General features: G+C 27.6%; 1 protein-coding gene across 3 annotated transcripts in view; it reads right to left on the bottom strand.

Moving 5' to 3' along the window:
* The window catches only part of LOC107447159 (zinc finger protein basonuclin-2), a 218,413-nt gene that overhangs the window by 105,929 nt on the left and 90,897 nt on the right, over window positions 1-21,587 (bottom strand). The window contains exon 1 of one of the 3 annotated variants that reach the window (XM_071186389.2): window positions 11,155-11,275. The exons of the other annotated variants lie outside the window; for them this stretch is intronic. The gene's annotated coding sequence lies outside the window, so the exon portion shown is untranslated. Of the gene's footprint in view, window positions 1-11,154; window positions 11,276-21,587 lie in introns of those variants that run through there. 3 annotated transcript variants of the gene reach the window in all.

The following is a 21,587-nucleotide window of genomic DNA, read 5'->3' as shown; positions in this document are numbered from 1 at the left end:
TATATATATATATATATATATATATATATATATATATATATATATATATATATATATATATATATATATATATATATATATATATATATACAGACAGAGAGAGAAGAACATGGAAAATAATAAAGATTAATTAAAAGAGAGGAAGAAAAATTATTAAAATGAAATATTTTTCAAAAAATTTATTAAATATATATACATATATATATATATATTTATTAAAAATATATATATATAAATATATATATATATATATAAAACAAATAATTTCTTTTATTAATGTATCTTCATTCAGTTTATGTAGGTTACAGCTACAAAGTGCGTAATGTATGTAGCAATAACGTGCATAAATGTACGTAAAAAGATTTAAATGAATGGCTGCAAATATATACGCTTTAAGTATTTCTCGCCTTTAACAATTTTAATAAAATTATGACAATATCTCATATCAAGTTGTACAATTAAGCGTCAATAAATAACAGATCATTTTCTTTAATGATTTATCCTTATTTAAAAGGCGCAACAATCTGTAAACCACATACAGCTTAGATACAATTAATAACATCGACCCCAGAATCTCCGCATGTAGCCTTGTATAATTCTACAATAATTATTGATCGCTCTCTAATAATTATCGACCAAACGGCCTAATCACTTTCTTTAAGTACAACCTACGTCAAGTGCCTTTGGGGGTTTTGTATATAAATATGGCATTGGTAATTACAGACTTAGAACAGGGATACGATGCCGTGTTGTGTAATAAGGGTGGGAATTTGGCGACTTAATCTGTGTAATCAGAGCCTTAAAGAGTCAACACTAAACTCATAAGAGACTTTGATGACTTAACCAAACACATGTTAAGCTTTTAAGTTCGAGTATGCTAAACACCATTTCGTTAATCGTATAATTAATTAATCATATCTAGCAATTAATCTGAGCCTACTGATATAAGAATTAGAATGATAAACAATAAACGTCTTTTATAATATTTTTTATTTATAGAAACAGGCATTGATTATTTTTTAATTAAGGCATTATATATTATTTTTAAAGGTAGACCCATTTATGTACATATGAACTTATTTTGATAATCAAAAAAGCATCATTTAAATCATGCTAAATAAAATGGTCAAGTGCTTAACAATATCTTAGTAAAAAACGAAATTTCTTTAAAGTTCTATTATAATTAAAAATAATAATGAATAAATTTAGCTAAATAAAATCATAACGTCCTAGTTTTTCAATCATTTCAGAAAAAGAATTTCTCATTTCAGATCATTTCTTTTTTTTATATATAGAAAAAGAAATGAAACGATTTTGAAATGAATGAAAATAAATTATTTAATGCAAGCCAAGATTCAATTCATGAGCTTAACAAAGGGGAAAACTAGAATTGCAATCTCTGTCCTCTTGCTGAGAACGGCGATATTTAAAAACATCAAAAATCACTACTATTCTATTGTAACAATTACTTAAATACTTAGTACTTTGTACAAAATAGATTATATGTACTTAAAATACTTTTTAAAAACTTATACTAAATACCTTATACTTATTAATTTACACTAAATACGTTATGGTTGTTAATTTCAACTGAATACAGTTTGAACTTAATGATGAGGAAAATCAAAATGGAAGAAAAAAAAACAAAACAGTTACAGCCTTTTAGCTTACGACGCCAGCATTAACGAGTGTCAAAAATCAGTTCTATTCAATTGAATCGATTACTTAAAATAAGCAATACTTACACTAAATACCTTACACTTATAAATTTATGTTAAATTCCTAGTATTTATTATAATATGTAATCAGAGTATAATAAAGAGGGACACTGAATGGTCGAAAGTTGGAGTTTTTGCTTACTTGCTGACGACAACAGTATTGAGAAATGTCAAAGCACTATAGTATTCTATTGTATCAATTCCTCAAAATATCCAATACTTATTCTAAATAATTTCTGCTTAGAATATCTATCTAATACTTATACTAAATACTAAATTCTTAATACCCAATGCTTATTATGTAATAAGTATTTTGAACCTAATAAAAAGGAAAACCAAAATAGGCAAAAATTTGAATTATTGCCTACTTACTGAGAAGGGAAATATAAAGAAGTGACAAAAACTAATACAATATTGCAGAAATTAGTTAAAATATTTAATACGCATCTGAAATACGTATAAATAATTTATATCGAATACTTATTCTAAATAATATACTTACTATTTAAGAGTATTTGGAACCTAATAAAAAGGAAAAACCGAAAAAGATACAAATTGGAGTTTCTTGCTTAAGAGAGCAATTTAAAGAACTGTCAAAAGTCTATAGTATTCTATTGTATCAGTTTTCCGGATAATAAAATTAAAAAAAAAGCCAATCGGATGCAAACAATTCAATCAGGTCAGGACCCTTACGAAACGTGATACACCTTTTACCAAATTTCAATAGAAATGGACAGGTGAAACCGTTCACCACCAAGTAACAAATTCATCCCATATGAATGTCACATATCACAGATATCTATCACTTATAAAATAATAACAGTTCCTCCAAAAAGGTTGAAGAGGAATCTAATATAAATACAATCTACCCCCGAGAAATTACTAACAGGTGCTGGTAATATAATAACAATCATTAAATTGCTAAATTAAAAAACTATATTTATAACAGCTAAGGGCTACTGGGCATGCTGGGCTGGCGATTGGCAATTTACATACAATAGCTCAGAAGTCAAGTTCAGTAATAGGCTGATGGATAATATGTTTGGAAGTACTTTATAATCATGCTTGGAGCAAGATGTTCAGAAGTTGTATCATTGGGGGAGGGTGCAGTTTGAACCACTTCCCCCCTTTTTTTGATGGAAGTGTCATTGAAAAACTGTTTGTCTTGGGCAGACTATATTTATAAATGATAGAAATCATTCAATCAATGCCTTTGTTAAGAGAATAAGGCCCCTTTTGCTAAAACAGCAATTCTATACCAAAGTATTAAAAAAAAATTGGCAGAACCAAAATGTTAAAAATATATTGATTCTGTTGAGAAGGACATTTTACAAAAAGGAAAATTGGCTAAACTAAAATATTTATGTTGAGAAGGACATTTATTGCGTTACAAAAAGAAAAATTGGAAATACAGAAATGTTTAAAAAAATTATTGATTCTGATGAAAAGGACATTTGTTGCGTTACAAAAAAGAAAAGTGGAAACACCAAAATATTAAAATATTATTGATTCTGTTGAGAAGACAATTGTTGCGTTACAAAAAGGGAAATTGGTTTTGCGTTGAAACGTAATATTGGTAATGTTGAATCATAATTTCGTAAAAACTTGCTTTAACCTTTATAAGGTGTTCAATCGAACCGTGTTCAAGATGTGCCACAGTACTAAGGTGTTGAAGTTGGGTAAGAAGGTGTGTAAGTTGAACCACAATATCGAGCAATGAGGTTTGAGTACGAATGGTAGAAAGTGGCACCTTAATGTTGCGGAAAACGTGTGTTGTAAAAGGGAAATACTTTATGAAAAATATTTAAGAACGGGTCTAAATAAAGAAGATTTACTTTTCTTAATATTGTTCTGCTTTCACTGGTTTTGAAAAAGGGAAAAGTTGCACATTTTCACTTTGTAAATTGTTAGAACTGTTTGTAACTCAACGAAAAATTAATAACTATTTCAGTTCCAAAACGTTCCATTGCTTAATGTGTATTCTTTCCTTAAAGGTTTAAAATTAAGCTTTAAAAAAATAAAAATAAAAAAATTAGTGAGTATGTAATGTGTATGTTATTTAGTATGAGTGAGGATGAAGTTTGATGAGAAGTGAGGATGAATTATTATGAGTAAGGATGTAATTTGATTGTATGCTATTTATTAAAAAATGTTATTTAGGAAGTTTTTAATTTATATATAAAGCAAGCGCTAAATTTCATATATGTGTAAAACGTAAAGCATTTAATATTGCAAATGCTTTAAAAAATGTCAATAAATTGTTTCATTTAAAACAAAAAAAAACACAGTTGATATTTTAAAAAAATGTTCTATTAAAAATGTCTTTGTATAAAACGTTTTTAATTCATAATTTTGCTATTAAATATACAATTAAAAACTGATAGTTATTTGAGACTGAAGTATTATAAACAGATATTGCTGAGGTTTTATAGTATTAAACTTTAATAAACATTTATAAATGGTTCAAGAAAATTGGCATTGGAAATGTTTAATAAAAACTTGGTATATCTTGTACTGAAAATATTGAGATTCAATAAATGGCAACGAATTCAGTACTGCAAATGCTAATGTCACCTAATGAATTTTTAAGTTGAACATATAACAAATTGGTGAAACATGTTTGTTATTTTAAAGTTTTTTAAAGTTCTAGCGAATATAAAACTGCCCATTTAAACTTACAAAAAATATTTCGCTCTACAAAAAAGAAACTTTTCTTTTGCTTACAAATCTCTTTAAAATTTATCAAATGCTTTAATGCCTTCAAATATACTTACACAATATAATGTTGATTGAGATTTATTTTAAAAGAAACTGCACTATAAAGAATTCCGAATCAAATTACGATATAAAGTACGGACAGTTTGGGTGCATCATGCGTAAAAGCCATTTTTACTGTAAAATATTATACCGTAATTTTTACAATAATCTCTATTTAATTCGAGTGATTCAGTAATTTTATGGTAATTATTACTGTAAAAATTACGGTGCATCAGTTTTTTTTATATTCCGTAACATGTTCCAGAAAAAATAGATTATACGGTAAAAAATATCGCCACCTTAAGCACCTTTTCATCGTAATTTGATTCGAAATTTTTTAAGGTGTATAGAATATTTATTAGATTCACTTTTAAGAATACAATTAATAGTTGAAGCAATTTGGTCAAAGTAATTTACATTAAAAATGCTTAGATTTAATAAATGGAGTTTAATAACTTTATATATTATACAAAATGCTGGAACAGAAATATTTGATGATAAAGATGATTTTAATTTAAAATGTTTAGATTTAATAAAAGATAATCTAATGGCTTCACATTTGAATTCCCAAATAATAGTCGAATTACTTTGGTTTTGAAATTTATTTACAACGGAATTGTTAGGTTTAGTAAAAGATAGTTTATAGTTTTAGTTTACACAATGTTTAATTAAAAAGATTTGATAATAAAAGTAATTGACATAATTTAGTTTTAATAAAAATAGATTTTATAATTTTACATCTAAATGCACAATAAACAGTTGAAGTAATATTGTTTTAAAAATGATTTATATTAGGAGTTACGGCAATTTTTTCTAAAATTTATAGGAATAGTAATTGATCCACTAAGTTTGATTGGGTAAATTTCAAATAAAAACTATTTTAATTGAAAATGCTTAAACCTAATAAAAAAGATAATTTGATAACATTAATTTGAAAAGGCGAAGTAATTTGATTTAGAAAATGATTTATATTATAGTTGATGAAGTTTGATAGTTTTATATTAATATGCACAATGCTTGATAGGAAGCATTTGATAATTAAAAATATTTTAATGGCAATGTTTTTAATTAACTATGTTTCGATTTAATAGAAAACACTTTTGAATTTTTTTTTAAAATTTGAATTTTTAATTTTTACTTAAATTGATTTTTGGTTTCCTCGAATCATTCATATTGGAATTGCTGAGATTTAATAAAAGAGATTCAGGCACAATGTTTAATCGGAATTATTTGATAATTATTTCAATCGGCAATGTCTAGATTTCGCGAAAAACAGTTTAATAGTTTTGATTTTGAAATAAAGACTTTATTTAGTAATCAAAATATAATTTCTATAACCACAAAAAAGTAACTTTCATTTTCATTGCAAATTACTTCAAGATTTAATAGATGACTAATTATTTTTAAGTTATTTGAAGCATTGTTTAAAATAATTTGCATACGTAAACATCATCAACCTTAATGCGATGTATTAATGAATGCTGTATCACTAAGTTTTTCGCTCGAACAGCGAGCTGTATGGAATGCATAAAAGGAAATATTTACGAATGTGTTACGAGTTGAATATAAATGATTCAAAATGTACTTAACTTCGAACAAAATTTAATCTGTAACACAACATAAAATTTAAACGGTTTTAATTGTCATGTTAATTTATTGATAAAAATGCATTAGAGTAAAATATTATTTCCGAAACATATTCTGACATTCAAAATTTTCAAACGTGCTGTTTGTTCGCAAATTCTTTGAATATTACACGATTTGTTTCGGATTTTTTAAAAATAAAATAGAACAAATATTGTGAATAAATTCGAAATGAGTTTTGATTAGATTTCACAATAGCATCATACTCAAACTTCAATGAATTACATATGCAAGTTTTGTTAAATAACTATAATCATTGAAAATAAAAACTTATTATTTTTAAAATGAATTACAGGTGCAATTATTTTTAAACTGAATATGCTTTAAAATAGTCACCGTATATTTATTTTATTTAATTTAATGTTGATGAAGCACTTATACAAGTCATTTTCAGAATCAGTTTATGACACAATTATGTTATTATCAAATTAAAACAATGCTTAATAATAAAAAGTCACTAATATATAAATTTCATTATTTGGATAATGTAATCCATAAGTATCTATTCATTTTTGAAAGATTAATAATATGTAGTTCATAATTAAATACAAGTACTAAAGTCAACATGACTTATATGTATGCAACTTGTAACAGATTTACGCAACACTGTTTTATAAATAAAGGCTAAATAATTAGAAAGCTGAAGGCAAAAGTATTACATTTTTTCTTTTATATTATGACTAAAAGTCAAACTATTAAAAAAAATGAAGGGCATAATTCAGATTTAGACGATTTTGTATCTTCATCATTTATTTATATGGTATCATTATTTATAAATAAATGATGAAAGTGAAAAAGGAAAAATATTAAATTGTTATTTGCGTAAAACAAATTATTATCTACACAAAAAAATACAGACAGTACTGAAATTGGAAACTCTGTAAAATCGCTTGACATTTATACAATTTCCAATTATATAAATTAATAATCTAAATTTTAAACTTATTCTTCAACGATTAAAAACTTGTTTAGGTAGAACAGATTTGGTTAAATAAATAAAACTTTTCTACTTCTCCCATAGTCAGGAATTTAAAGATAATCATAATATAAACTTTTACCAACATGAATTAAATTTGTGATTGCATAGAGCTTTAATTTAGTAAAATAATATTTGATTCACTGATAGACATCTCAAGATATTGTCAACATAGATTTTTAGTAAATGTGAAATGAAATTGTGATATATCAATTTAATAAAGTATTTTCGAATTCACTAGGAGGTATTTGAAGATATTAAGAACATAGACTTTTGTAAATATGATCTGTATTTTGATTGCATAGACCTTTAAGTTAAAGTATTTTTTGATTCACTAATAGTAGTTCAAAAATAGTGACGACATAGATTTTAGTAAATGTGAAATGAAATGGTGATTTATAATTTTATTAGGTATTTTCTGATTAACTACGGAATTTAAAAGTACAGACAACATAAACTTTTGTAAATGTGAATTGAACACGTGATTGCATAGAACTTTAATGTAATAAAGTATTTTCTGATTCACTACGAGGCATTTAAAGATATTGAAAACATAGATTTTTGTATCTATGAATTTGTATTTTGCAATATAGTAAATAATGAACTGAACATTTTATTGCACAGACCTTTAATTTAATAACGCAATCTTTGATTTGCTAGTAAGAATTTAGATAGTGACAACATAAGTCTTTATAAATATGAAATAAACTTCTGCTTTAGAGCTTCAATTCAATGAAACAACGATGTCCATGCTGGTGTAAACTAAAAATAAATTAATACATACATAAATCTTTGGTAAAAATTTATAAAATTGTATTACGTGCTGTTTCAAGCGTGTAAAAACAGTATTTTTACACGCTTGAAACTATACGTTACATATTAAAATAAAATAGGCGAGAATCTTTTTTTAATAAGTTTATTGCCTTCATTATAATGACACTGCGGGCAATGACAAAAAAAAATCAATTCAATGTGACAACAAAACGGAAAGTGAAAACAAATAAAGCTAAGGACGCGAGGCCACCTCGGAAACTCGTTCCCCATACACCGGAACCCATATCGGAAGCTTCTCCGCGTCCTCACCATACACACAACGGATCGCGACAATCGACGACACGGCCGGACGCAGCGCCAGAGAAGATGCGGCGGAAGTCGGTACCGCCCTCCGACAGTCGTCGTCATCTTTGCCTTCGCGACGATTGGATACGGGGACGGTCGCTTTTGTGTCGTTTTCAACGCAGGCGCAGTGACAGTTGGGGATGTCACCCGAAACAATGTCGGTGGAGCATCCTGGGGGAGGGGACATACCTGCGCCAACGATGGGTGACAGTCCAACAAGAGTAGAGGGGCGTCCACATGCGTGATTTTTGTCAATTTTTGAGAGTTCGGAAATGGGCGAATTATTTTATACAATTATATTCAAAAAAATTAACAAAAATATTTTTTTTTAAAAATTTGTTGTTCTGATATTGACTACGAAAAAAATATATTTATTCTGAAAATTATAAGATGAATATCGATAAAAAAAAATTCACTAACAGCAAAATATATTACGCATTGTTTTCTTTAATTGCGGGAGAAGCATGATATAAAATATATTGATAAATATTTTTATATTGAAAAAATATTTATAAACAAAGTAAAAATAACACCCGTACCTTTTTTTCTTTGTATTTAATGAAAAGTTATTTGTTTGTTTAAAAAATTCATTTTCAGATAATAAAATAGGCATAAATCGTAATTTTGTAACCTATTTTAATAAAATTTTAATTTTTTTTAAAAAAAAGAAAGAAATTAATCAAAATATTATACAAAAACTCATATTCTGAATATTACAGTTTTCTTAAATATTCACTGGTAAACATATTGTTTATTAACATAAGACAGCTGCAACTTGAGGGACAATAGCATCCAATCAAAATTAAAAAGCGCTTGCCAATTATTTTGAAGTTAACATTTAGATTTTAGTGTTCTGTATACAACAGCGCAATTATCAGTTTTAAACTAAATCTAATCAATTAAATTATTAATTTGCCCTGGTAAGTCAGAATATTATACTTCGACACAAAATTTGATTCAAAAAAAATATCATAGATATTAAACTACTACTTTTTTATTTTAATTTTTAATACTACATCTTTAAAAAGAAATCGCATCTTATATTAGATTATAATGGAACAATAACGATGAGTGAAACAAGCAACGACACTATTGTGCAAAAATAACGATAAGTTCATGTAAATTAACATTTCAAAACTATGTCAGAAAGTGATTTTGTTTTCAAATAACTTTATGCAGACATTTTTTTATAGATTTTTTTCCGAATAGCTTCGAAAGTATTACTATTCTTAGTATTACCAGTATTCCCGCAGTGTATTCTTATTATTATTTTTAAATAGAAACGTTCGTATTTTTTCAATTACTATTTCTTTTTAACCAATGTTTGGCATGCCTTTTAATGCCAAAGGTTGTCTACTTTCTAACTAGTAAGAAAGTTAAAAAGTTTCATATTTACAGTTAGTTTCGGTTGAAGTTATTGATCACTGTCTAAACTTAAACAAAATTGTGCAATTCCTTAGTTTTCTTTTCAGTTTAACAAATTCTTTTATATTTATTTCAGTATTAACAAATTCTTTAATATTCTTTTTATATCATTGTTTTACATTGTTACATCTCGAATCACAAATCAGTTTTTTCTCTCCCTTCTTTAAACCAAAAGTGGTAGATTATAAAAGAGAATATCAACATACTTTGAACATGAATGTGTCACCATTTTTTTTCTTCATAAAAGCAATTTTTTAAACTCATTTGTGTGCAATGCTTGTTTTTTTTTTCAGAGGGGATCCTTTTTTTTTAAAAGGGGAAAAGGTGATAATACAACTGGTCATACCTGCTGAATTTTGCTTTATCCTAGAAAGATTTTAATAACAAGATTGAAAACTTAACTATGCAATACTTTTAACGCCTTTAGTATTTAAGCATACTTATAACTGCTCTTATATCTAAATATACTCATAACTACTTCTGTATAAAAATATATTCATAACTTCTTGTGTATCTACATACTCATAAGTTCTTTTGTGTTTAAACTTACTAACTCCCCTTGTATTTAAACATTCTCATGGCAAATTTTGTATCTGAAAATACTTATAACTCATTAAGGATTGAAACAAACATGCAATTCTTTCGGTATCTAAACATATTCATAACTCCTTTTGTACTTAAACACATTAACTCCTTTTGTATTTAAACATACTCATAACTTCTTTTGTGTTTAAACATACTAACTCCCTTTATAACTAAGCATTCTCATGACAAATTTTGTATCTAAACATACTTATAGCTCATTAAGTATTGAAACAAACTTGCAACTCTTTTGGTATCTAAATATATTCATAGCTCCTTTTGTACTTATACATATTAACTCCTTTTTTATTTAAACATACGCATAACTCCTGTTCTATTTAAACATACGCATAACTTCTTTTGTGTTTAAATATACTAACTCCTTTTGTATCTAAGCACATTCTCATGACAAATTTTGTATATAAACATACTTATAACTTATTTAGCATTGAAACAAACTTGCAACTCCTTTTATATTTAATAAACCCAAAAAATTCCTTTTTGTATCAAAACATCCCTTTTTAGTTTAATTAAAAAAGAAAAAATGCTGTTCAACATTTATATTCATCAATGATTTTTCTAGTTTAGGAACTAAAGAATAATTATTGTCCAAAATTTGTTTTAAAAACATGTTATCATTTAGGATCAAAAAGATGCAATCTTAATTTTTTAATTCCATATTGCATCAAACGCTGTTTTTTATTAGATAAAACAGCACCGACGTCCATTTTGTTTTACCGCTACAAATATATTTATTTTTATATCCTAATTTAGGAAACTTTTATTCTATAAAGAATAAACAAATAAGGGTATAACTAGCCAATATTTTATCACTACTTAATAAAAAAGGTGCTTCAAGGCTTTCGCCAAATACTCATTTGCAAGTCAAAAACAAGCTCGCCAACAGGATTAAGATTATATAGTCTTACTCACCTGGCATTGTTAGCAACTAATTTCTATCAACTTTTGAACAAGTTTACCACCTGACTTATTTACACAAGCAGAATCGGGCCCCCCAAAGCGGGCCCTTCCGTTGGCCTCAGGCCCCGACTTTTCGATAGACTCGAATCAATTAAATTGAAGAGAGAGAAGGAAGATAAAAATAAAATAAAAATAAAAATAGACTCGGCTTCCAGCGTGGTAGAGTTGGCGCGCTGTTGGACCCACAACGGAGCGCCAAGGCAAATATTATTACGCCTAAGCTTAATATTTATAGCCAAAGATTCTCGGAGGTATCGTAAAGATCCCTTCTGAGAGGAGGAGAAAGAGAGAAAAGAGAGTAGAGTCATCGGTTTTGGGTGAAAAGAAAGATTCTATTAGCATTCATGAGAATGTGTGTGTTGGCGAGTAGCACCCATGGTAATAAGGTTTGGGAAAAAGGCCTCGATCAGGGGGTTTTCCATAAATTATAAAAGCGCGCATTTGCATCTCAGCTAACGATCATTTTTGAAGAAAAAAAAGTGTTATTGATGATAGAGTTAACACTAGTAGGCACAATGCAAGTATAAAAATCGTTTTATAAAATTAAATTAATATTAAGTGTTACAGTAAGTTACAAAATTAATATATATATATATATATATATATATATATATATATATATATATATATATATATATATATATATATATATATATATATATATATATATATATATATATATATATATATATATATATATATATATATATATATATATATATATATATATATATATATATATATATATATATATATATATATATATATATATATATATATATATATATATATATATATATATATATATATATATATATATATATATATATATATATATATATATATATATATATATATATATATATATATATATATATATACCTGTTATTTATTAGAGCTGCAGTTAATAAAAAATATAGCCAAGAAACTTTTTTGCAACAATTTTATGTAAACAATTTTAAAATTTTAAGAATATACTAACTGCCACTAATTTAACCTAATTGAACTATTATTTTTAATAGAACGTCTTATATAGGTTCGAATTAAGAATGAAATGAATAATATAGTTTTTAGTAGTCATAATAATAGTATAGAAGCGAAACTTTTATGAATATAATTGTAAAATTTTATGAGAGCACGTACAAGTTGGTACAAAATTAATATAATTGAACGATTATTTTTAGCAGATCGTCTTGTAGAGGTTAAGATTAGCTTGTTTAATACGTATCAACTATTTTTCGACCTTAATATAAATGTTGATAAATAAAATATCGCTGAAAAACTTTAATAAAAACAATTATAAAACTTTTGTTAATATCTGATAATGTAATATTGTATTTATCTGTTGTTGAAAAAATTAAATATTGCTTTATTTTAATTCTAATTTTAATAATAAACAAGCTTATATCTAAAGTGTTTATGTATTTTGCTTTTAAAAAGATTTTTATAAGTTGTTTAAAAACGATAAACCCATATGCATGTTAATGAAAAACCATGTATATGTATGTATAGAAACCCAAACACATATATTTAGAACTTTCTGCACTCTTAAAACCGACTAAGCATAAATCCCTTCAAAATGTTCCTTTTTTCTTTCTTTTTTTTAGCGAAACGTGTGCGCAATATAATATCCATTTCTATTGTTATCGTATATTGTATCGCCGTGTTAAGTTGTTTTCACAAGTATATATTGCTTTTTCCCTTACACTAACGACTACATAACTCAGCTTCTACAGAAAGACCCACCACATCTTTTACAAACAACAAAAACTAACAATATTTACACCAACGTTCGCATCTTCTTATACCTTTTTCTCATACTTGTCACAGAGGGCGAAACTAAATTTGGAGCAGGGGGCCAAGAGATGCCACCCAAGTTCTATTGCCCCATTACCAGAGTACCCTGCCATTATCTTTACCCCCTTAAACTTTTATACGCCCCGATCGGTCCCCCTCTAGTGTTCATCGGCATAAATATGCGCAAAAACATAAAAAATGACCTAGAAGAACAACAGCGGTCCCGTTTTAATTTCTCTCACTTGTCCCGCTGTGTCCCGGGACAAGTAGGGGGTGGGTCGTACATCACAGCGGGACTCTGGAAGTGCGGACCCCTGGGTGTCAGGGTGTCGTCCCGGGTGCGGCTCCTTAAGGAGAGGGAAAAAAATTTCTGAATTTTTTTTAGAGGCACCTCTGTAAAACTTGGTATTGCAAAATTTTAATTAATATCGTTGGAAAAGAATATCTTCGGATGTTTTGTACGCACTGCTTTTGGTCAAAAATTTCCTGTAAGCAATAAAGTTTTCTATGCAGATTTCCAGAAACTTATAAATTACCTATATGGAAATAAAACTGAGGGATAGTTTACCACACATTTACTTCGTAAATGAATAAGGGGTCTGAATTTTATTACTCAAACCAGATCATGGTTAACAAGCCTCATGGTTTAAGAGAAATTTGAACTTTTTTTTGTTTTTGTTTCTCAAGTTGAATAAAAAAAATACATATTAGATAGTTAAATCTTAGTTCAGTTAGTAATTTTAGATAGTTTTAAAAAAACATCTTTAGAAGTGAAATTTGACTAAATTCCCTATATCAACAACCTTTTTCAATAGCGATGGTAAAACATAATTGAATTGGAACTATTACATATGAATTTTTCTTTTGATGTTGGAAAAACTTGATTTAATGAGGTTAGTCGTATTTTATCTGCACTGATTTTAAATGAAAAATATTAAAATTTGTATTGATTAAAGATTGTAAGATAGATTCTTGAAAACTTTTTAAGAACTTATTTTAGCAATTTCGACCCTTATTTGAACTATTATTTTGATTTTAAATTGTAATCTAATAATTATTAAATAATTATTAGATAATTAAAAGGATAATTAAAAGCCTAAATTAGGTATTTTTAAAATAAAAGACATATTGTGTTGACCACGAGTATACTTATAACATACTTCTTTTAGAAATTTAGTAAAAACAACCAAATTCTGCCACCAGTTTTTATATCTTATTCCACGAAGTCTATTTATTTAAAAAAGAAAAAGCGAAAATATGCAACACATGTAGCTACTAAAAATATAAAGAAAATAATTCATTAGATTTTCTCATTGCAATAAAAAAGAGAAAAACTCGAAACAAAAATAAGAACAATTTTCTTTTTTATTTATTCACTGAACAAACTAAAAAGTAAAACGGTAATCCGGCTTAGCGTAGGGATTACAACGCCCTCTAACACGTCCTACAGAAATCAGAATCTCGTATGCTACAAATTGCGCTATTGAATGCAGTTAGAACCTAAAATATAAAAATAAAAGAAAAGAAAGATTTTTCTGAATGAATCTAATATTTTTTTTCTTTACGATGATGAGGGGTAAGAAAAATTTACAACCTGGTCGAAAGGTTGACAGTTGGTAAAGTTCAAAGCGCCCCGCAGATAGAGCAGGAAGCTCGCACAGTGAGCGTCGTTCAAGAAAAATGAAATAAACGTTCCAAAATGAAGCAAAAAAGAAAGAAGAATGCATTACAACTGTCTAAAAAAATGAGAATTTGTTCTCCAAGTCTATCGATCTTAGGCCAAACGTAATCATACCGTTACATACGACATAATGACTTAAGATAACACAGAGAAAAATAAGAAGGAAAACTTCAGTAAAATATTCGAAAATTGTAATGGAACAAAAAATTTAATATACACATTTACTTAGTTCAGTATGGTAAAATAATACTCATAGTAATTAATAAAAAAATTTAGAATTTATTACCTTGTGCTCATGTTTTCGTTGACTTAAGGCCGTTAGAAATGATTATTTTTATTTTATGTATGTAATTAATTAGTTGAGTTCTGAAAATAAAAACTCGAGTAATACTTCTCGAGAAAGAGATAAGATATTATATATTATATAAAAGACATTAGATATTACTTATAACTGGCGTGTTATTCAATAAAATAAATAATGATGGGGACAATTCTATATATACTACTGAAAACTACTTTTATGTTATGTGCTTATGATATGCATGTTATGTTGTGTATACATGTAATGTTATCCACATAATATGGAAAATCAGAAACGTCTAAGGATTGGAATTATTCTATAGATTTATCATGTTTAAATTCCTCATTTTGTAGTAAATAAGATGATAAACACGTTATTTCCTCTTATTCATGTAAATACGTTATTTCATGTAATAAACTATATGCTTTAAAAAAACAACAATTATTGTAGTTGGACAATGGCAGTAGTTGCAGCGTCCTATTAAAATTAAAATAGTGGTTGGAATATTATATTTTTCTCTAATTTTAAGATGAAACTAGGTGTTTAAGCTACCAAGACATGTTAACAATTTAAGTAATTATATTTAGTTCTAAAAAGGACAACAGTGTTAGGTATAATTTAACTAGAAATAAAAAAATTTCGATAGTTTGTAAGTTTTAAATTAAATTAAAATTTTTGCTTGTAAGTTCAAAGTAAATTGGGTACCACATTAAAAAAAGTTTTAATGAACCCTGACTTCGCTGCAATGGCTGTAAAACAATTATTTTTGATGAATTATTTTTTTAAATTTATCATAAATGAGTAGAAATTTATTTTCATTAATGTATAAAGAATCTTGAATATAATTCTTTCCTCCATTAACAGTCAAAAATTCCTTTTAAGAAATATTGTTTTCCTTTTTTACCATGATTTTGTTCGAGGAGCTCTTTCTCCAACAGACGACTAATAAAAATGCAATAATTTTATTACGTAAGCCTTTTTTTGCGTGACACTGTAAAAAGGATGCGGCTTACCACGGAACACACGACAAATTGTGGCGTCAGCGCTTTTATTTAAATTCACCTTAACCCGGATGAAATAAAAGAACACAACAGCATTGCTCGACGTTTTTACGACGACGATGTAAACACTCTGGAATACCAAAGCGGGAACAAAAAAAGAACGTCTTCTCGAATCTTTTTTGCATATGTAGCATTAATATTTCATTTACTTTAGACTTGCCCCTGCGTTTACCTGTTTTTGCTTCGCAGTCACGACGCACAATGCACAAAAGCTGTTACTGTTTTTCAATCACGGGAACTGTATGCTATGTTTAAGCTGAAAAGAACCATAAGCCACTTTGTGAAATTCTATATACTGCACTGATTCTGAACTGCGTTTTATTTATTCATATAATTTTGCTTTTAATTATTGTTTACAACCAGTTTTCATTATACAATAGCCAGGAGGAGAAAAATCTTAAAGAGTTTATTGCTAAGTAGAAATTAACAGTATTAAATATTTTTAGGATCCTTGTAGAAGCGATAATATTTTTCTTTTTTATTCCATCAGTTTCTAAGAAAATAGTAAATTTCTAAGATCATGAACAAACAAAGGGAAATGTAACGTATTTAAGAGAATAATATTAGTTATAAATAACTGTTATAATAATGCTTTTATCACACGTAATAAAATCATATTTTATTGTTAATTTTACCTAAATCATTACCAAAGCGCTTCGGTAAAAATTACCGAACCTTTTGGCGTTCCCATATAGCCGGAAACGCTTTGGTTTTTACTATTTTCTGGTAATTTTGAACATTTTTACTTTTCTCGCAGTACATGATTAAAATATTAACATGTCACGTTAGTCAAAACTACAATCGTTTGACAAAAAAGTTAAATGATAAATTTTGAAACCAGTTTAAATATTTACAAAAATTTCCCCCACTTAAAAAAAAGGAGAAGTTGCTAATATTTTATTTGTAAATAATTGCTTGAAATAATTCTAATAAACTATTATGAATACCGTATAAAATAATTGAAAGAAAAGACGTTTATATATCTGCACGCTGGGTCGATTTTGCATATCAGCGATGCCAAAATAGAGATTCGAAATCATCGTCAACATAACATTTATAAAACAATAAACAACGAAAAGACCTCGTCGATGTCTTTCGTTCGATGATTTTCTTTTCTTTCTTTATTAATTTTCTTTATTAAGGACGAATCAGGTTTGACGCGGACAATTTCTTTTTCTTCTCTCCCCCCACCCTACCAACCGATGACACTTGAACCCGGAACGAACCGGTGGGCCGCATTCGAAAACCAGGTGTAGGCCCGCCTGAGGCTGGCTTTTCTCTCTATTGCATTTTCCGAAAGAGTTTTTAAGTGAAACAGAAGGGAGAGAGAATCTGATGTAGCGAAAGAAGAATTAATCGAATAACAAATTGATACGTGATTAATGTTTTCATTATTAAAAGAATCGGAAGAACGTGATCACTTTTTCAAGACTCAATTGATTGATTCGAGTGAAAGTTATAAAAAATAAAATAAAGTTCTTAACTATTTTAATTTCATAAATAATTTGATTTTTAAATAAAATTTGAAAACACGACTTGTTCAATTTGCTTGAAGTTTATTAAGTTTAGGTAAACAAATGAGTATAAATAAAAAATAAAAAAATAAATTTGATTACTATTTTAAAAAAAAAAAAAAAAAAAAAAAAAAAAAAAAAAAAAAAAAAAAAAAATTGGGGCATTTTTAGCCTTTTTATATAAAATATAAATTTGGTGTTTCAGTTGATTAACGCCGTTTTATACACGAAGAAAGAAATTCCGAATAAATTTCCGTATTGCAATGATATTTCTTGTAAAAAAAAATCATAATTCTGATTAATAAAACCAAAATATACAGGTATTTAGCCATTCATTTGGCAATTTATTCTTTGATATGGTAACGGTGGTCAGTGCGAGCCGAGTACGGAATTCGGATCGAACTCGGTTCACCTCTTTGGGAGGCGAGCGTTATTTCTCCTTAGCCATCACGGTTTAAGCTTTTATATTTCATTTTAAAACCGTCGTTAAACAACCGATCCAAATTTGGGTTTACGTTTTCCAATGTTCAACTCCGTAGCCTTGTAATTTTGAACCCAATCCAGAAGACAAGGGAACTCCTCGGCCAGCTTGATTTGAACTCCCGTTCTCTGAACACGAGTTCAAGGCCCTACCAACCAGGTTATCTCGGCCCAAGTCTTTATATTATAAGGATTAGAAAAGGGTATATTTGCTTCCAAAAAGGATTTTATTATTTCTGATTAAGGTAAAAAGTCATTAATTAAATTATAGCACACTTTAAAATTTATGAATTTGATGTTTAAAATAAATTAACACACAAAATAATTAAATATACCATGGAATCCCTTTATTAATTATATTTAATTAAGCATAACCAAGTTTTATTCAAGTGTACTTATTTGAGATTGCACATTAATATGACTATCAAGTAATTTTGACGAAGTATTAATTTAACTTAGTGTTTTAATATGTACAGCTCGTTCACATTTTGTCAATCAAAAGAGCAAACTCCCACCCCCCCCCAAAAAAAAAGAAGAAAATAGAAAGAAAGAAAGAAAAAGAAAAAGGAAGAAAGAAAAAGAAAGAAGGGAAAAAAAAACAGTGAGGGAAACCCAAACCGTAATTGCAGTTGTCTTTAAAAATACACTTTCTGAACAAAAATAAATAAATATAATAAACAAATCATTCAAAAATATATGATATGTTAAAAAGCAAAAAATAAAATGACCCAGTATTTTGCATAAACAATATGCATGTATTGCGCATGAGTCACAAACAAAAACTTTTCACTCTTCCTCATTTCATTATGACGTAATATACGGGTAGTTTAAAACTAGAACTACAGAACTTTTAATATAGTAAAAAGGCTGCCTTTCGGTTAGAACGGTTTTCTTTAAAGTTATCATAGTATTCGCCCCTACTTAATCAATTTTTTGTATGTATTTCGTCAAAAATGTGTCATGTTTACATTTAAAGACATCTATATCGTTAAATATTCATCAATAATCGCAGTTTTTGAGCAAACGATTCATTAAAACCATCATACACTTGACAACTTGAGCACGAATCACTAACACAAAAGAATAACTAGGTTGAATATTTAAAAATTCTTTCACGCCTGCTCATTTCATTGTACAGGAATAAATTTTTGACGAAAGAAACACGCGAATGGACTAGTGAGTTATGATTACGATTGATACACGTCTAGACACGTCCACGCCCAGAATGGTTTAAAACTCAATTGCAAACGACCACAGAAAATGCTCGGAAAAAAACGAGGAAGCGATCTGCAAACGATTCACGTTTTCCAAACGAAATGTCCTAAGGAATCAGATTAAAAAATGAGAAGGTGTTGGAACATTCTCTCTATTCGTGTAGAATGTAATGGAAGGATTCCATTCCATCCTCCCTTATTGTGTGTTTCAAATTAAAATGAAAATAATAGCAGTCTGTGAACGAGTGAAAAAGAACAACAAAAAAAATGTTCTAATGAATAAAAATGAAAAAGAATTGTCCTAAGCAGCGTAGCCGGCATAGTTTGTAATTCTGCAGACGATCTTATAACAAAGTGGGAAGGGTGGGAGGGTTTTTGCGAGCGCAAAATAATAGCGATTACGTGCTTCAGGGTTTCAAATTAAGTCTCGGTGATATAATTTATCGTCTGCGTTGGTCCCGCTGTCTTTTTCCTTACGGAGCTGCAACCGTGACTGATTCTTTTGGACCACGTTGGAGGTTCCACTCATAGAATCTTCCGTAAAATTGTTCTTTTATTTCTATTTATTTTTTTACAATTACCAGAAGACATGTTTTTATTTTATTTTATTTATTTTTTTGAAAAAATGTTCCGAGTTTTAAAATCTTGAACATTTTAATTGGTGAATAAATCTCTAACGAAAAAAAAAGTTCTAAATTTAACAAGAAACTGAGAATTTTTTATCATTGCTAACATAAAAAAAAAAAAATAAATAAATAAATAAATGAAAAATAAATATTAATTCAGAATATTCAGAAGGAATTTATCTTTCTGAATAAATTTAATTTAACGGCAAGAAAGGTCACGTTTTTTTTTATTTTTTTTTACTAAAAATGAATACACTGAAGACAAAATTAAACAATTAGTGATTTGAAAATTAATGATTTTTAATATATATATATATTTTTAAAATCAAATTCAGTAGGTGAATTTTTTTATTTTTTATTTATTTATTTTTTTTTTTTTGAAATTTTTTTTTTTTTTTTCATTCATTATGTTTCGAAAATTTATTGTCCTTAAGCACTCAGAAGGATTTGGTTGAGTTTAAATGGAATTTTTTCTTCAATTAGATCACTCTTCGAAAAATGAAATGAAGTGAAATCAGTTAGTTGCCATGGTAAAAAGACCAAAATCCTAATTTGAAGGTCAGATGGTTATCAACTTATTTTACTATACTTAATTCTGGTTAGGTTAAATTATTTTATTATTCAATACAATTTTAAACAAATACTTGCATTTAACTAGCGTTTTGAAATTTCAAAATTTCTTTTTGTCAAGTTGACACCTTATAACTTGACAAAAAAGAGTAAGTTAGCATCTACGTGATCAATGATTGTTATTGGTTTGATCATTGATGTTGATTATCAGTTTTAAATTCTGAAAAAATTCCGAAAAGAAATAAAACGAAATTTTAAAACAATATTGCATATGAATAAATTACTCGCTTGTTGTTAATCTATCAATTGGCATAAAATTGTGGTATTCAATGACCTCAAGGACTTGAAACGTACGAGAATAACTGTAATTCTCCTATGAATTTAATTTTTAATTTCGTTTGATTTTTATTGACAATTTTAATGATATTAATATAGACAATCAATGTACTACATTCTTTTCTCAAAAATACAAAACATAATTTCACAAATAACGTGTAAACACTACAAAAAGTCATAAGGTTTAATCAAACTAATCTTTCCTTAATCAAATGATTGCTACTAGTAACCGATTGATCATTGATGCATGTCTAAGAGGCAGGCACGTGATGTGTGACGTCTACTAAGACATCTCTATCACTAACAGTTCATCAAAAGTGAACTAAGGGGAAACATCTCATTGTCATCCCTTAGTCATATTATGCTGTAATAGATTGATTGATAAAAAGCAAGCGATCTAGTTCAGCCTATGTTTGGACAGCTCTTTCTATCTGTGTATTTACTTAAAATAATCAATAAAAAAAGGAAAGAGAAACTGAAGAACAAAAAATTTATGCAAATGATATTTTAAAAAAAATTTATCGTCTAAATTAATCCGATTATTATCAATTCAGAATAACATTTTTTAATGTCTGCGAAACTCAATAGAATGAAACTAAAAATATAATACACCGTAACAACTTACTTTGAGGACAATGTTAGATCATTTTTATTTATTTATTTATTTTTTTATGTTAAGATGACACATTTTATTTTTATTCTAAGAACACTAAAGAAAAAGGGGAAACATTGAGGTTAACTTCTTCCTTAACTGGACAAGTTCGGGATGGGGAACGCGGTGGGGAGAAAATAGACAATGAAGAAG

The sequence above is a fragment of the Parasteatoda tepidariorum genome, chromosome 9, assembly GCF_982258835.1.
Source record: "Parasteatoda tepidariorum strain Cologne lab strain chromosome 9, Ptep-v5.0, whole genome shotgun sequence".
Taxonomy (NCBI): Eukaryota; Metazoa; Arthropoda; class Arachnida; order Araneae; family Theridiidae; genus Parasteatoda; species Parasteatoda tepidariorum.
This window is presented reverse-complemented; position numbering and strand designations above follow the sequence as displayed.